We start from the raw sequence: 18,921 nt of genomic DNA on the forward strand, positions 1-18,921 counted from the left end.
CATTTTATACATATGACCGAAAAATGGAGGGACTATAGTGGATTGTGGGTGATATTATTTTATGAGATAAAGTATATATCATGATGGCTATTGCATACTAGCCTTACAAGCCTATTTTTGGAGAAGTGAAAAAGAAAAAGCTAGATGCCATTTTGGCCTTATACTAGCCGGCTCCTACCTCCTCTATAAGAGCATTTTTGTTCTCATTTTGGTCATTCATTCAAGCTACATGCAAAATACTCCATTCTCTCTTCCACTCTCTAAACTTGTTTTAGAAAACAAGAATTTGTTCATCAATTCTAATATCAAAATAAGGTTACTAGTGTAGTAATAATAACAATATTAGAATTAATTTTAAGGGTACTAGTGTATTAATCTAGTTAATTAGTATACTAGTTTAAGGGATTAGTCTTGGGTGCAATCAAAGGAGAATCTCTACATTAAGATTTTTGGAGGATCATCCATCATTTTAAGCTCAAGAATAAATAAGAAAGGTGACCTTATTTGTGCCCAATATTTCGAACCATATAACAATGTAAGGGACATTGTTTTCCTTATTAATCTCTTATTTTGTTATACATGCACTAGATCTAAAAGAACACAAATTAAGAAGTTAATTAGTTCACTATTAGAAGAGTCTAATAATAGGTATATGAACCTAACAAGTGGTATCAGAGCATATGATGTTGCATGCATAATCGGTTATTGTTTTTTCGAGTTAAAATGTTAACATATAAAACTAAAAATTTGTGATTTATAAGAGTAAGTTGTCCCCTTTGGTTACGGTATGTGTGCTAAAGATGGCTGAGAACTTGTCGAATGACGACTACCGACATGTCTGACATTGTGTTTAACTAGACTTTGTTTAATGTGAATACGAGTACTTTTCTTCTATTAATTAGTTGTCCCCTTTTGTATGGTAAGATTCTTCCGGTTCCTCACAAGGGACTGCTGCTTATCGGATAGCCAGGGGAATTGGTTATATGCTGCAGGCTGCAGCCTTACACATTTATTATAAATGCACAAAGTGACTGCATGCATCCGAATAAATCATGCCACGATTTACGCTTAACCCGACATAAGTGCAAAAAAATAAGCTGTTTATAATGAGATTGGATGACTTATGTCAGTCAATTCTTGAACAGAAGTTGCAGCAAGAGATGTTGGAGGAGATCCTGCGAGAGCCTTGGTTAGTTTACTTGTGTCTTTTTCGTTGCTACATGTAATCGAGTCTTGAACTTGATCTCCGATTCTCCGTAGTGTTACGTTGTTTTTTGGTTATAATTTTCTTGCTTACAGAATTATTTCTAAGAGTAATTAATCGCTGGATTGGGTATAATTTTAGGACTGAAACCCACGTTCTACAAATAGAGAATGATACACTGCAGATCAATTCGCCACGAAGTTACTGTTCAGGTCAATTCCCCGTTCTTTTCCACAGATTCAGCTCAATCCTTGCTATTTTTGGTAACACGCGTTCACTTCCCCGTTATTTACACATTCTTTAAATCTTTGGTACTTCTTTGTCAAAAGTACCGTATGCCTCTTGTAAATTTGTTTGATACTAAAACACTGTACTTCTTAATATACTTTGTTCCCAATTCATTTGCTTACCTTTACTTTTGACACATACACAAGGAGGGGGGAGGGACATTTTTAGGATGCCATGAAGGTGATTGTTTCTTTTAAGATGGTCGCATATTTATACAAGACATACAATTAACAACCATCATTGTTTGTGGTTTAACAACCAACCCTCATAATTACAGTATGATTGTTACTAATTTTCAGCTAGCCTATATTTTGGGTGAGAGATCAAAGGCCATGACTTTGATTATTGTGATTCTGGACACTAATTTTCATGCCACCTATATTTGGAGTGGAAGATCAAAGGATTTTTTGTTTCTCTTCTTCCCTTTTTACAAATCTTAGTGATTTTCGAATTTTCCCTTTAGTGTGTTTCATTTCTTGTTACCATTTTTCGTTCTGCGTCAACCCCTGGGGTTTTTTCTTTTTTACTATTTCGATCTTTGTATTCTGGGTTTTTTGCTCATATATACCTTGATTATCGATGCCGCTTGATTGCGTTAATTTGTTTACGTATTTCCATTATCGTTTTTCCTTCTTCTCGTTGTTTATTATTTTGATCTTTCTTTTCTGGGTTCATGCATCTACCTTCATTCATGTGTCTATTAGTAATTACTTGACCATTACCTCTTTTCATTTACTCCGCTACTTGTGATTCATATCATCATGTGCCCCTTTAAATTTAAAGGTCGATCAGTCAATCATCCCGCACCCTGTTGAATTTTAAGGTTTTTTGTTTGATTTTTTTTGATATAGGCTTTCTTTCTGACTCGCTATCGTATTCTTCATATATTCTGAGTTACTGCTACTTACTGTTTTACAATTAGCTTCTGGTTGCTATTATTAAGAGTAACATTCAACTGATTCATAGCTCACAATTTGTGGTCACAAAGTCATTACGAGTCCACTATCGTGACCTTGTTCACTGGTTGCATTTGCAGGCGCAGTTATCCTCTATGACATGCATACTTGATGGTTTGAACTTTGAAGGATTTCTGCAGTAAAAAACCGAAGTCGTGTGAGTTGGCTTATAATTTTCATGATTTTGCATCACTGTTACTGGCAATGAGGCTATAAATCCTACTTTTTCGTTGACTTTTCTTTTGCTTCCTATCAATTAGTGTCTCTTTTTTGGCTCCCTAATGGATTCAAACTGGCACCTTGATGTCAAGTGTGTATCCTCTAACCTCATTATATCTATTCCGTTATCTGGTGCAGCCAGGGAGTGATTTTGGTATTTGGCTAACCCTTTTGGTTTGTTTTATGTGTAGCAAATTTAATTTAGTTCGCATAAATTGAGGTTTAAGTACCTAAGTTGGAAAATAGATAATTAGATCCATAAGTCATTCTTTTGTACCACGAATTCTTGATTAAGATCGTTTTACGTTACGACAACACTTACAATCGTTTTAAATAACAATAAAATGAAATACGTGTTTTGAGAGGTATTAACTTAAGACGGTCTTAAGCAAGACCTACTGCTTTTATACATTGTTGATATCATAGCTGATAAAACTTCCAAGTTGCTCCTCCATATCTATTTACTATGTACATGATACGAAAGTTTACAAGGAAACGGTGAGTCAATTTTGGTGATATAAACATTTGTTCATCATTAGTGTACATTCTCACATGTACTTAAGGATTCATCTATCTTTGGGTTGTCATACATCTCACGTACATAACAAATAACAACATTAACTTTATTAGTCTTTATGCGTGAGACAGCGAGTGGCATTGTTTGTGGCTGATTTGAAACTGCATGTGCATCGCTTTATTTACATAGTTTGGACGGCTAAATAGATATGACCCTCAAGCAAGCTTAATTTTTTAAATTATGTCAAAAAAACGGTGGAGCTTATTTGAATTTGAATTTCGGGCCAAGGTAACAAGGTCTGATCTCTGGACCTTGATTCAGGTTCCCCCACACCTTATGGAATGATGATAAGAGTTGCTACTTGAAGTTCCGTGGTGGGTTGTGTGGTTCTGACTTGATTCATGCAAACTTCTGTTCGAATAGTGTTTTGTGGGTTCGTTTTTTAAATGGTGCATGTTTTGTGGGTGTTTCGTAGTTTCAACGACGTACTTTTATCCGTCTATTTAGGGTTTTATTGAAGATGATGAATGTGGTGGTCGTGCTGGTGGTGTGAAAGATCCCGCTTTAGTTTAATCTACAAGTGCGTAAAACTCTTTATTTTCTTGATGGTATATCTAATATTTTATACGGGAATTACATTAGGCATGTGGTCTGTTTGTATGAGCTTTTCAATCTCACGATTTTCATAAAACTACTCCCTTTGTTAAAATTATTTATTTATCTTTTAAAATGAAAAAGTTAAACAAATGATTGTGATTTGCGACAAAGGGAGTATAATCTTTTACGATGGTGTATCCCAAGTCCTAACTAAGTAACTAACTGGTTACTTCTAGCTATAATAATGTTGATTATGTGAAGAACTGGAATGAGGTTGTAGTCTATTTAACAATTATATTGCATGAATTTCTCTCCAGTGTTTGTATGGGGGGAGCACCTAAAAGCCCTCAGTTGATGGAGCTAGATAGAGTAGTGAATGTTGTGGTAGCGACCCCTGTTCGTTTGAATGATATAGTAGAGCCGAAAAAAGTCAGCTTACAACAAGTTTCTAACTTGGTGTTTGATGAGGCGGAACATATGCTGGACATAGGTTTTGAGCCTCAGACTAGGAAATTTGTGAAGGAGTTATCTACTCACTGCCAGAATCTTTTTTATACTGCAACATGTCCAATGGAGTTTAGGAAAATCGCTGCTGCCTCTTATCAACTCCTGTTCAAGGTCAACATTGGCAATGCAGATGTACTTGTGGCAAACAAGTCAATTACTCAAGTAACATTGTAATTGTTTGTTTTTATTATATTTTTGTTGGAGACGATCACAATTTGAAGAAATGGTGAGGAACTTATCAGTGCGGTTTTTGAAATATTTGATTCGTTCTCGTTTGGTACAATTTTGAATTTAAACATTGTCCATTTGCCCTTGCTTGAGATTTGTCTTCATTTTTTTTTTATGTAATATTTTTTCAACCATTGTTTGGTCAGCCGCTCTGATTAGAAATGAAAGTAACTAATTCAGTTGGTCTCTAAATTAGGAACTGCATTATATACTGCTAAAATATTTTCAACCATCTTTATCTGATTATTGATCACTCTTACATTCTTTATCTTAAAATTGCTCATCTCATTCTTATGACAAAGAAGGATTGAGCATTAAGACAAAGGATGTAGTAAAAGAGTACCCCTTGATGACTAATTGACTATCATCAGCAGGAAGGCCTTATATGCTTCAATTTCACATGTACTTTGAATAACAAATCATGGTCTACATTGGCATTAATATTCAGCATATTGCATTCATGGTACAAAAACTGGTCTATGACATTATGTTGAGATATTATGTTTAATTAGATCAACTCAGGTGTTATTCAAAATACAGATGCTGAGGGGGAGGAGGACAAGGATGAGAGAGGGAAGGAGTAGTGTTTATTTCAAATTTGAAAATCAAAGCGATAAGGGTGGACACAGTATAATTTTTTTTAGTCATTTATGTTCATTGTTTCTGCTGTAGTTGGTTAGATAAATTGCTACTTTCCAACTTAAAGTGTTCTTTTATACAATGACTACGTTACAATTAATTGAATTTCATACTTTTATTATGAGATTATATGTGTATGTTTTAAAAGCTAAAGAATCTATACAATAAAAAGTGGTAGTAGTAGTAGTTATGTAAAGCTCCAAGTTGGGAAATTTAAGTCGAAAACCCGGGTTGTGAGGAACGGGTCTGTCCCGGTTTGGAATGAGGAGTTTGTGTTTCGGGTTCATGATATATATGGAGGATGAACTTCGTGTAGAGTACTGAATTTATTAGTTGTTGCCTGATAAGTCAAAATCTCCCCTTATTTTTAGGTTTGGACTGTTAAGGGTGAGGAGAATTAGTGTTTGCCTCCGACTTGATTTTCCCTTGAGAATTCTGAAGTTGGGAAACACACTAAAAGAAGTTGTGGTTTGTGTTCTTTAATTTTCTCCCGTTTTATTGTGGTTTGTGTTGTTTACGTTTCGAGTGCAATTTATTACTTCTTTCGTCTTAGTCATTTGTTTGATTAAAGTACCCCTAGCATTGAATTAGAAAGGTAAACAAGTGAATGGGACGGAAGCGACAAAACCATCACGTCAAGAACTACCAATGTACCAATGCTGCCTGAAGCTTTGATGGTGTATTCAGTGTCCCGTTGATCATAAGTTTTTGCAAATTTCAAGCTTAGGATTTTGGCAGTGAGGTAAAAATGGTGTTCTGTATACTTTTACAATATAGTGCTAACATCGCCAAGATGGTGCTCTACTAGAGGTTTTGCAGCCTCCTTTTCTGACCAAAGTTCTGAGGAAAGAAGAGGAGTGCTTATGTGTGTGATTTTGGCAACCTATTACAACATTTGGATGCAAAGGAACTGATGGTCACGCGGTCGTCACATGCCAAATCAAACACATTTATATTTCTCAACAAACAACTAGTTAGTGGTTAAGTCGAGGTCGATCCACGGGACGGTGTGCTTTGGGTTCTAAGTCTATCTATTTCAATTTATGCTAGTGTCACAATTGATTTGGGTTTGTAGTTGTGTTCTAAACTAATGCAAGTAACAAAGTAAAACAAGCAATAAAGCAAGTGAAGGTGTAGACAAATAATAAAGGATACTAGGATATCATGGGTTCATAGGGGATTCATGGGAGTTGATCATACAAACATGTTCTCATTTATATAGCAAGGACTTATTGTTGTAATGGGATCGAGTTGGTGTATAAGCTTACAATCCCTAAGAAGGTTTGGGTCCCGGAGCCGAATCGATTAGATTGTACAACACCTACAAGTCGACTTAGTCCTTCCTATTCAAGTATATGCATGGTCTAATGAGGCTCGAGTTGGTGTATAAGCTTACAAGCTCCAGTGAAAAGATAGGTGATGGGTAGAAAATACAAGGATTCATAGGCCCGCATTTCATCAAACATAACATGTGCATAAGTTGAAATCACAACAAGCAAGCAAATTAATTATGGAGACATATTAGATTAAGCATAGATCAATCCCCATGTTGGTTTTCCTTAATTTCCATTAATCCTAGCTAAAGAACTACTCACTCATTATCATGGGAAACATGTCATTGATGGTGTCAATCATCACAACAAATATAAACATGATAAGATGATGAGGAAATAAACAATAAAGAGTAAAGAGTAAAGAGATTATACTGAACTTGAGATGAATAAATGGAAAGGAAAGAATAATAGAAGAGAACTTGATTGATTGATGAAGAGTTGTCAATTCTCCAATAATAACCCAATAATCTTCAATTACACAATAACAATAAATTTGAACAATAATTAAGGAAAGATTAATGTGGAATGGTTGAGATTCATCTATTCTAATCTACTCCTAATCTAATCTAAGAGGATTTTCTATTATGGGAACCGCCTCCTAGAGGGCTTAATCTCTTGATTATTACAAATGGAGTATATATAATGGTACATCATTAGGTTAAGCAAGGGTAGATTAGTAAATAGCATTGTTAAGTGTTGAGTAGGGAAATGAAAGTCCCGAAGGAAATGCGCATATCACGTTGCTAGTCCTACCACGATCCGCTTGGATCAGCTTGGAGCACGGCCATTCTGTGAAGGGATCCGCTCGGATTGGCATCAGGACGCCCGGATCATAGCTCCCTAATCCGCTCATCCTGGGAGCAAGACGCTTAGATCATAGTGTTCTGAGACGCCCGGATCGTGCTCGATCTGCTCGGATCCCTGGGCAGAGTGCTTCTCTTTTTTAATGTCTAACAATCCGCTCGTCTTGAGTCTGGCACGCTCGTCTTGAGTCTGGCTTGCTCGTCTTTAGTCTCGGGACGCGCGGATTGGCGGCCAGTTTGTCTATTTGAGCTCGGATTGTAAAACGGACGTCATTTCCTCATCCGGACTCCTATTGGAGTGATTCAAAAGCCTAGACCACTTGATTTTTCAACGCCGTTTCATCTAGAATACTTTTAGAGCCAAACAAGCAACTCTTGGTTTGAGTTCCGAGCAATTTCTTCTTGTAATGGCTTCCTTCTTATCATCCTTACTTTTAAGCCTATGATCCTTCTATATACTCTTTATTCCTACATCCTTGGTCATCATTCTTGCCTCCTCTTTATACTAGTCCATCCAAGATCGTCAACAAGCTTCCGAATATGCGCGAGTGACGGGAATTCCGCCTCATTATCTCCTTTCCTATAAGACATATAAAATGTACTAGGAAAGCAAAATAGAAAGGATTTGACCGATAAAATGGCCATGAAATGTTATATTAGTATGCAAAATAGGTTTAATTAGGGGACTAAATGTGCGCAAATAAGAGTCACATCAAACATTATCCCCAAACCGAACCTTTACTCGTCCCGAGTAAAGAGATGACTAGAACTAGACCTTTATTTAAACTATCCTAATAATATAGCCGATATGAGATAATTAGCGGGTCTCACTCCGCCCCTTCAACTCACAACAAGACATCTATGAGGTAAGATGCCTTCTTGCAAGGCAAGGTGGGGCTTGCCAAAATGGCGATACATCCAAGCATTAAGCACACAAAACAAGTAATGGATGCATCTACAAAAGAATAGCCACTTTCTTCATCTAAGTGACGGAAATTATCTACAAGGGAAGGAATTTAAGGGTACACACTCCATCATAGATATTGTTTCTCCAAGCTACTAAGTCTAAAAGGATACCAACAAATCACCTCCAAGTTGTGTTACACTAGGGTACTTTTGTCCTTAATCACTAAATGCTTCGTCAAGAGTAGACTCCCTATGGTGTTAGAAACACTGTAGAATCACGGAATTCCCCCTCTTGCGTAAACAAGAAGAAGGGTCGTCCCCTCTCCACCATGCAACAAATAAGATCAATGGATAAAAGGGATCAAGATGTTTTGAGTTTCACATTAGTAGTTTGCTTATGATTTGTCCTCCCCCAAATTGTTGTGGCATTTGACAGTTGAGAATAGTTTTCTTTGCCATTTCTTTGATATTTAACATTTTTGATACTTGGCAATTTTTTCAATATTTGCATTTTTGAACATTTTTCACAGTAAACCCATTTTGTAGCAAGGGTACTTTTATTAAAGTATAGGAGTCTATTTTTGCTCCTCTTTTCATTGATGCAATTTTTTTGCAAACCTTTTTGACTTTCGTTTTGGTACATGAACTCAATTTGATGTTTTTGTGCCCATTCCTTTTTTGTTGACAAAATATGATGAAAGAACGGTTGCATGGCTTCAAAGGTCACCTTGGAATAAACGGTAGCCAAGGAGTTATCATACCACAAGGTACTCTTGACTAGGCCTTAGTCCATGGGTCAAAAGATACTAGTATGACACATCCTAGGGTGTCTTAAGGGTATTCTAGCAAATAAAGTCTCAAGAAGAAAAATTATCTACAAGGGCCTTATATACACTTGTCAAGCTTCCCAAATAGGCATTTTCACAAAAATTTTCTAACCATGCAACTACATGCCATGATGCAACTAACATATATACAACTCTAATGCATATGCTTCTATCAACTATTATGTCATGTAATCTAAATGCAACTCCTAACAACACATTGGTTCATACCGCATCAATCAAAAGATAGCCACATTGTCATTAACATATAAAAAGGAGGATGGAGATTTGGAAAGATCATACCATGCGGTCTTCTATTTCCTTCATACCTCGAATGTGGCGTAGTCGACCCAATGTGATAAAAGTGACAAACAAATATATACAATATAGACAATTCTACACTACAAAGGAAAGAACATGTTTTTGGAATTTTAATTTTTCAAATTTTTTTGGATTTTGTTTTTATGAAATTAAAGGACATAATTTTGGGATTTTTCAAAAAATTTCAATTTTTATGTGTTTTGGAATGTAAATTCTCATCCCCCACTTTATTTTGGACATTGTCCTCAATGTATATGTAGGAGTAGAAATGAAAAAGACATACATGTTTTTGGATTTTTGGATTTATGGAAATTGAAGTACAAATGCAATGATGTGATATGAATGAATGCATACTCTAACTAAATGCAATTCTATATGACATATATAACAAATGAATGCAATCTAAACTACACTAGATGATGCATGTTTTCTATTAAACTACGGTCACCTATGATCAAACCTCCCCAAACCGATTTAAACACTATTTCTAGTGTAGAAATGAATAGGTTTGGTCATTAGTGATTAAATGAATGCAATTAACTATATGAAATATATCACAATGCAAACTAATCTATTTATGTTACAATGCAACTATACTATACGAACTAGTTAATGCAATATGAAATATGAAATTTAATACAAATGCAAGTGGGGTGTAATCTAAATGCAATATAGTTAAAATGCAATGCAACTATACATGAGAGAAAGGAAAAGAAAGAGTATCATACAAATGGAGGTGGTGTGGTAGACACCTCTTGCCATTTCACTCATCATCATCATCATCATCATCATCATCATCATCATCATCATCATCATTGCGGTATCCACGCCCGCTAGAGCCTCCTTGGTCATACCCTCCTCCTTGGCCAAAGAATCCTCCACCTTGGTTGCCAAAATTCCCGTCTTGGTTCCCTTGATTAGGGAATAAAAGGTGCGGTTGAACCCAAGATGGGTGAGGGGCTCTAGGGTCAATGTATCCATGTTGTAGTAGGAGGGGTATTGAGCCAAGTAGTTGTCAACCCTCCCATCGTAAACTCCAAGATCAACACGTTGCATGAGCTTCATTAAATTGTTCATGTTTGGAGCTCTTGGATCTTGGGGAGTGAATAACACATGTGGCATCGGGTAGGGTGGAATGGGCACATACGACGGTGGTGCATTACCCCGTTCCGGCAACTCACGAGGTGCTTCTTCTCTTTGTGGTGGGTTGGGGTGAATGTAACACCCCCATACTCCAAATGCCTTACCAGGACCACTCAGGTATAAGGATGCTACCATCTCGGTTACCCGAGGCATGATATTCATAAGACAATAACGAAACAACTTAAATAATATAACTTTAGTGAAAAGTACAACTGAAACCAAATCCCAAACTACGGGTACAAGTTCTTAAAACCAACTGTCTACTGAAATACTGAAATGTTTATAAAACTAGTAAAGCTACAGCGGAAGACTTTTATCGTCAGACGGTGGCACATCCCAGCTATCCCAGTAACTCAACTCAAACCTGCTCAATTAGTGCTCACCATCCCCGAATAGATCACCGCAGGTTTTACAAAACAACAACCGGGGTCAGTACTAATCACACAACTTATATATATCAGCAATACGATAAACAAACAACTCACACCGTCACACACACACACAATCACACCAATTCCAACAATCTCAATCACCGACTGTCCACTGGACCAGCCCTGCCAGTGGGGGACCGCAACCGTACCCACCAAATCCCCGCTCCTCATAATGAGCGATAACCCTGTTCATTAATGTGCACATCCCCTTCCGTGGCGGGTTCCACGAAGGACGAAACTAGGGCGTGAAGCCACTCCCGCAAGTGACCCCACTCAGCCGAGGACACGCCTCGAGAACCAGAGACAAACAATCACAATCAACAAACCGTCACAATAAAATTACTATATTATTCAATCAACCACAACACATCAACAATCATCCCATTATGGGACTAATACTGAGTAGGAAATCCTACCTGGAAAGCACACTATCGGACGGTCTCTACAGCTGTATCAAAAAGCTTCTTGTACGAAACCTCCTCTTATCATACAACATACAAATGCTACCAAATCACAAACTACTCAAAAACCCCCAAATCCCTAGATTAGGGTTTAACCAACTTAAAGGAAAGACAACAAAAAGGGTACATAGATCTTACCCTTGACGCAAGGATCTCAACGGTATAACAAACGATGAAAACCGACCTTCCAAACTCCGGGATTTGCTAACAATGCGATTAAGATGATGAACGTACTTGCTTTCTCTCTTTGATAGTTAATTAGGTTTTGCAAAAGTGTTTAGCATGATGACGGAAAAGGTTATATATCTTAATCGCATAATTAACAAAACCTGAGAAAAACTCCCCGTAAACCGGCTACTCGATCGAGTACCCAAGGTACTCGATCAAGTACCCCCTTACTCGATCGAGTATCTAAGTTACTCGATCGAGTACCCAACAAGTCAAAAACTATTTTAAATCGCAACTCACCCTTACTCGACAGAGTAAGGCCTACTCGATAGAGTACCCTGAGACTTACAAATACGGAGTATTACAGTCTTCCCTCCTTAAAAAGAACTTCGTCCCCGAAGTTCAACCCATACTCAAAAACAAACATACTAACTCGATCAAGACACAACAACGGGACTAAGAACTCTAAACAAAACTCCAACCCAAACATGAACTCGTAACACCAACTCCACTAACTATTCCTACCTCCGCAACATGGCCCACGATATCGTATCAACTCCACTATATCTCTCTCAACACTAACTCCATACACTACCAACTACCATCCACTAACGCTGCTAGCTCCATAATATATCATCCACTACCAAATTCAATATCAAAACACTCATAGATATCAAACGGAATGTTACATTATACCACCCTTAAAAGGAACTTCGTCCTCGAAGTTTACTCAGACTCATAACATCATCCTCCAACTGTCAACACTATAGAACTTATATACATCATCATCCAACTGTCAGCACTATACAAAATATTCTCACACTCCGAAGCATCACACTACTACAAGCACGACCATGGCCTTTTATAAGTATCATCCACAAAACAAATCCCTCATTTACGCTATGCTAACACTCTACTTCCAATTATATTACAACATGCACCACCATGAAACTTTATTTTATTGCATCCTACTCCTCTTAAGATAAATGTTACGTCCTCGTAACTCACTAATACTAAATCCTAGCTATATCGTCTCATTATCCTCATCACCACCGTATGTCAAAGATAACCACCTATAATCTAAACACTCGCCATGCATATGTCCAAGGCTCCCTTACTTAAACATTCCTCATACCTCAGCTCGTTCGGCACACCACCTAACCTATACCATAAAACTCGTAGCAAAAACACCATACTAATTCTCCATTATTACTGCAAAACAACATACCTCTCTATGTAAAGCACCTAACTCCCAAAAGCATAACTCACGATCCACACTTGTTACGTACACTCACACTAGATCCTCAAGTTCTTTCCTTCATTACCGCAAAACTCATACACAACTTAACATGACACTAGTACCCAACACCCTACACTCACTGTCCCAAAAACTGATTATGAACCACGTGCAGCTTCCAGATCATTACCACACATGTTCTACGACTCACTTGCCATTGCCATATCTACTAAAGCCTTATCTAGAACAAAATCAAAACCATCAGTAACAACCTCTCACAACCGTGTCCCATCAGCAGAATATCACTATACCATGAAAACAACGAAAGCATATACAACTCTATTTCATATCATACTCTACCCTCATTCCCAACTTAACCTGGTAAAGAAAACATCGATAACAAAACAACTGTTTATCTGTAAAAACTGAAACTCACAGGAAGCAACATCAAACAAAACAACAATTTATGTATGACTGATATGTACTTTCGAAACTCGAATCATAATCATTCCGCCTACTCCACCACAACCGGTGACGGCATCACAACACCGCCACCAACAGTCACACCGCAGTGCGAAAATACCCGCATCACAACACTAAATATCGTGCCCGGATCACCACCCGAGGCACCACAACCACATCGATAGACATCACGATCACATATATTCCCATAAACACTGACTCAGTATAACCTCTCGAACAAGAAAAACTTACTCAAATCCACTTTACTAAATCACAAAGCAACATATTATATGAATTAAACATATAATAACCTCGTGAATATCATCCCCTTACCATATCATAGATTGACATGTATCATGAATACATACAAGTATAGCCAGTCATGCCAGATCACTCAAATTATTACCTTTTTGAATATCGTTCAATTAGATCAGCGTACTCAACATGCATTACAGAACATTCAAATAACAACTTTATGATAATCACACCATACCACGTCTTGTGAGGTCAAAACCTCACACAAACATTTATATATCATGGACGTAATCACATCCAACCGTCAATCGATCACGTAAGTTACCACTCAACAAAGGTTACCTGCCGCCCGAGCTTAACTCGCATGCCCCTCATCACATTCTTCCATTCGCATAACCAGCACCTTCTGCCATACATAACTATACAGCTAACACTCACTATGAGAAACCACCTCCTAAGACTATGTCTTATACTTCCTCACAACCATACCTATCAATTCAATCTCTACAAAATCAACCTCTGTAGAATTGCCATCTTTCCTATTTATCATTAACCTTAACCACTAGCGACAACACCTCCACACCACTACCGTTCGTACATCAAACTTCTTAAACTCATCTATAAACATCACCGTTTCTTCCCTATCTTTGGTTATCATCCCCAATAATGAGCATCAAATCCATCAACAAAATTACCTCAACATTATTCCCAATACTATCCTTAATTGTATCATCATCTAACTCTCCACCAAAATCTCATATCCTGCAGATATTTTACCAACTTCTTACTTTCCTTAATTTCTCAAAACTCAAGACTAATCTTGTTGTTCCGAAGCTCCTGTATAACCATTAACTCAATTACTCTTGATAGTATCATACATCCCGATGATTCCTTACTTTTATATCACATAACTCCGGTGAACATTTTTCTCAGCTTACTTTTATCCTTCTTTTCTCTTTATACTCAACAATTCCTTTTAATATCTCAACTCCTTATTACTTCTACCTAACCCTTTAGTGCTCCAATTACCTTCTCATCGCTCCAAAACTCAAATCTCATTATTTCATATCGATATCATCTCACTCTTTATTACCATGGGTCCCCTCTCATCACTCCACTTACTCCCAATTCTCACTAATTTGTCCATAAAAAAAAAATCAACGTTTAAAGTTCAAACAATTACATCTCCCTTTTTACATCTCTAGGAATCGAAATTCTTTTTATACCGTTAATTGCCCAAGGAAATCACACATTAGTTTCGTCTCTCGATAACACAAATTTCCAAACTCAGTCACTATCTGCAAATCCACGTCGCGACATGTCTCCATTAAGTTCACTATATACCACTCTTCTCAATTCCTCTAAAACGACCTTTCATTACCTATATTCTTACTCAACACTATTTCTAACCATATCCTTCCATAATTCGTTATACATCTCAGGTTGCTACTATCCACATCCTTTCTTTCAATCTTTTCATTCTCACGTTCCTTAAACTTACATCACTCTTTGCCCACATTCACTTAATCTTACATTACTCAACACACAATCATATCGCTCATCTCATCTCACAAAACATGCTCTATGTCTCAATAAACCATACCAATCTTCCTTTTCTTTTTCCACTATCTATCACAACACATATAACTTATGTCCTCCCACCGAACTCCTACTCACCACAGGTGCCACTCACTTCACCATAAGATTGGGTAACTTACGTATCAAGATCAACATACATGTAAAACAATGCATAAAGAAGTAAAATAACATCTTTGAATTAAACATAATATGCAACGAAGTCAAAAGATAAGCATATGACCCAAAACAGGGGTCACTAGATCGAGTACAGGCCACTCGATCGAGTAAGTGACTTACTCGATCGAGTAGGTGAAGATCAGAAGCATGTAAAACAAATTACTAGGGCCACTCAATCGAGTAACTGACGTACTCGATCGAGTCCCCCCCTACTCGATCGAGTACCAAGGCTACTCGATCGAGTACCTACGCATTTCTCAGCACTGTCCAGTTTTCGTAAAACAGTCATATCTCACTCATTTCTTGGTCGTTTTGGGCGTGTGACCTATCGTTAGAATCGTAAAAGAACAAGCTATCACCTCCAATTGGAATCACATCAAAATCATTTATGCATCTCAAGTTATAACAGTTTAAAGACAACTTTTGTCAGAATCGACGACATAACTATTTGATTTTTACTTCCAAACAGCTTAAACAACAAACAAGCAAACAAAACCAGTCCAAAACTCATAAAACCAGTATTCATAATCATATGTTACTACTTTCAAAAGCCAAGAAATAACATTCATCATGCACATAGATTATTTAACTTGTCAATCACGATTTACCCACATCCTTTTATTTTATAACTTTACGTACACAATAACATAATATACGACATAAAATCCCCTATTCACATGTTACTAACATTGCAAAATTATACAATCCATTACCCACATAAACATGCTCGACACACATGAATTTCATATTCTTATGCAATTACTTACTTAATCTCTTCCAACCAATTCATCCATTACAGCTACACACTTCTTACAACATATACACATGAACAATCGTGGACAAGTACACAAACTTATCATACAACTCTATGCAAACAAAATATACGTATACCACACAACATTCTATTCACATGTTATTCTTATGTCACATTATGAATCATCCATCCTGCAACATCATTACTCATCACATATCATCACATATGAACTACTTCCTTTTTCTACCACATTATTCATCATTCTCATATACTTTTCCTACGATTCAAAACAACATTGTAAACCAACTATCATGCTTTCAATCAATAGCTTTCGAAATCACATCATCACCATCTTTTCTACACATTCCTCATTCTCTACATACATACATCCACACATCACCATATAGGTACACAATTCACAAGATAAACACATAGCGATCCCGACTCATATCCCATGGTGACCGGTTCAAAATTGTAGGGCGAGTTCGCGACTTTAGGACGTCTCCCAAGCCTTTGCATTAGCTCCTACAACCTTTACCCCGGGTTCATTTTAATTGACTCCCTATATTCATTAAATTCATTGGTTACAGGTTTCAGGATCGTCGCTCTGATACCATTTGTAACACCCCCATACTCCAAGTGCCTTACCAGGACCACTCAGGTATAAGGATGCTACAATCTCGGTTACCCGAGGCATGATATTCATAAGACAATAATGAAACAACTTATATAATATAACTTTAGTGAAAAGTACAACTGAAACCAAATCCCAAACTACGGGTACAAGTTCTTAAAACCAACTGTCTACTGAAATACTGAAATGTTTATAAAACTAGTAAAGCTACAGCGGAAGACTTCTATCGTCAGACGGTGGCACATCCCAGCTATCCCAGTAACTCAACTCAAACCTGCTCAATTAGTGCTCACCATCCCCGAATAGATCACCGCAGGTTTTACAAAACAACAACCGGGGTCAGTACTAATCACACAACTTATATATATCAGCAATACGATAAACAAACAACTCACACCGTCACACACACACACAATCACACCAATTCCAACAATCTCAATCACCGACTGTCCACTGGACCAGCCCTGCCAGTGGGGGACCGCAACCGTACCCACCAAATCCCCGCTCCTCATAATGAGCGATAACCCTGTTCATTAATGTGCACATCCCCTTCCGTGGCGGGTTCCACGAAGGACGAAACTAGGGCGTGAAGCCACTCCCGCAAGTGACCCCACTCAGCCGAGGACACGCCTCGAGAACCAGAGACAAACAATCACAATCAACAAACCGTCACAATAAAATTACTATATTATTCAATCAACCACAACACATCAACAATCATCCCATTATGGGACTAATACTGAGTAGGAAATCCTACCTGGAAAGCACACTATCGGACGGTCTCTACAGCTGTATCAAAAAGCTTCTTGTACGAAACCTCCTCTTATCATACAACATACAAATGCTACCAAATCACAAACTACTCAAAAACCCCCAAATCCCTAGATTAGGGTTTAACCAACTTAAAGGAAAGACAACAAAAAGGGTACATAGATCTTACCCTTGACGCAAGGATCTCAACGGTATAACAAACGATGAAAACCGACCTTCCAAACTCCGGGATTTGCTAACAATGCGATTAAGATGATGAACGTACTTGCTTTCTCTCTTTGACAGTAAATTAGGTTTTGCAAAAGTGTTTAGCATGATGACGAAAAAGGTTATATATCTTAATCGCATAATTAACAAAACCCGAGAAAAACTCCCCGTAAACCGGCTACTCGATCGAGTACTCAAGGTACTCGATCGAGTACCCCCTTACTCGATCGAGTATCTAAGTTACTCGATCGAGTACCCAACAGGTCAGAAACTATTTTAAATCGCAACTCACCCTTACTCGACAGAGTAAGGCCTACTCGATAGAGTACCCTGAGACTTATAAATACGGAGTATTACAGTGAATCTCAATGGGAAGGAGGTAGCTCGGTGTAGGTAAGTACCGACTCAACCGTGGCTCGGTAGGTGGCACTGGCGGATGCAGGATTTGACTAGGGGGCACACCCAAAAAAAAAAAAAAATTTGCGGACAACTTTTATACATTAAATTTTTTTCATCGTCAATACATAATAATATAATCGTAAAAAAAAAAAATATATCAGCAAACCCTAAACGGCTAAACCAAATACCAACAAGCCCAAGTGCATTATTTTAGAGGGAATATCCATTTTCGGCGGTAGAATTGGGGGTCCTGTGTAAAAAAAATTCGAGAGACCCCTTCAATTTCATATATTATCGTCATGAAAATAGTAAAAAAATTAACCAAAGAGTACCATAATCTTTATTTATAAGACAGTGGAAAATTTTACATGGAACTACTTCTAAAAGTGTATAATTCTATAGATATAAAAATATATATGCTTAACAAACAATATTAGTATGCAATTGGTGTGTTGGACAATCATTGAATATACTAGCCTAACGTCCCAGGTTCGAACCCTTGTAGCATCATTTTGAAATTCAATTAATTAAATCTAACTTTGAACATACAAAAAAAATAAGCCAAACCATAGTGAGATTCGAACACAAGACCAACAGGGAAGTTTATAAGCCTCTTACCACCAGACCAAGAGCATCATCATGCTAAAAATAGGCGCTCTAAATATGTAAACATAGTTTTTCTTTTTTTTTTTCTTTTTTTTTCGTCACGTGAGGGCACGTGCCCTCACCCCCCACCCCCCCAAATCCGCCGCTGGTAGGTGGTACGTTCTACCCCATGAGAACAATTGAAGCGCATCCCTTTGTAAACCACTCCACACTTCCGGCTTGATTGTAAGTGCACCACCGGTGGTGGTTGAAGATAGCATCTTCGTCAATCAAAGTGCTCCCTTGGAGCTTCTCA

At 37.5% G+C, this 18,921-nt stretch overlaps 1 long non-coding RNA gene across 3 annotated transcripts; it reads left to right on the plus strand.

Moving 5' to 3' along the window:
- Positions 1 to 875: 875 nt before the first annotated feature.
- LOC141621663 (uncharacterized) lies at positions 876 to 4,720 on the plus strand. Of its 3 annotated transcripts, none has more exons than XR_012532554.1 (5): positions 876 to 1,189; positions 1,346 to 1,467; positions 2,529 to 2,605; positions 3,692 to 3,764; positions 4,099 to 4,720. It is a non-coding gene; the product is annotated as an uncharacterized LOC141621663 (long non-coding RNA). The 3 variants fall into 3 exon arrangements; XR_012532553.1 differs by having other exon boundaries at positions 1,346 to 1,416; XR_012532555.1 differs by lacking the exon at positions 3,692 to 3,764 and having other exon boundaries at positions 877 to 1,189; positions 1,346 to 1,416.
- The last annotated feature ends 14,201 nt before the right edge of the window (positions 4,721 to 18,921 follow it).

The sequence above is a fragment of the Silene latifolia genome, chromosome X (genome assembly GCF_048544455.1).
Source record: "Silene latifolia isolate original U9 population chromosome X, ASM4854445v1, whole genome shotgun sequence".
In the NCBI taxonomy this organism is placed as follows: domain Eukaryota; kingdom Viridiplantae; phylum Streptophyta; class Magnoliopsida; order Caryophyllales; family Caryophyllaceae; genus Silene; species Silene latifolia.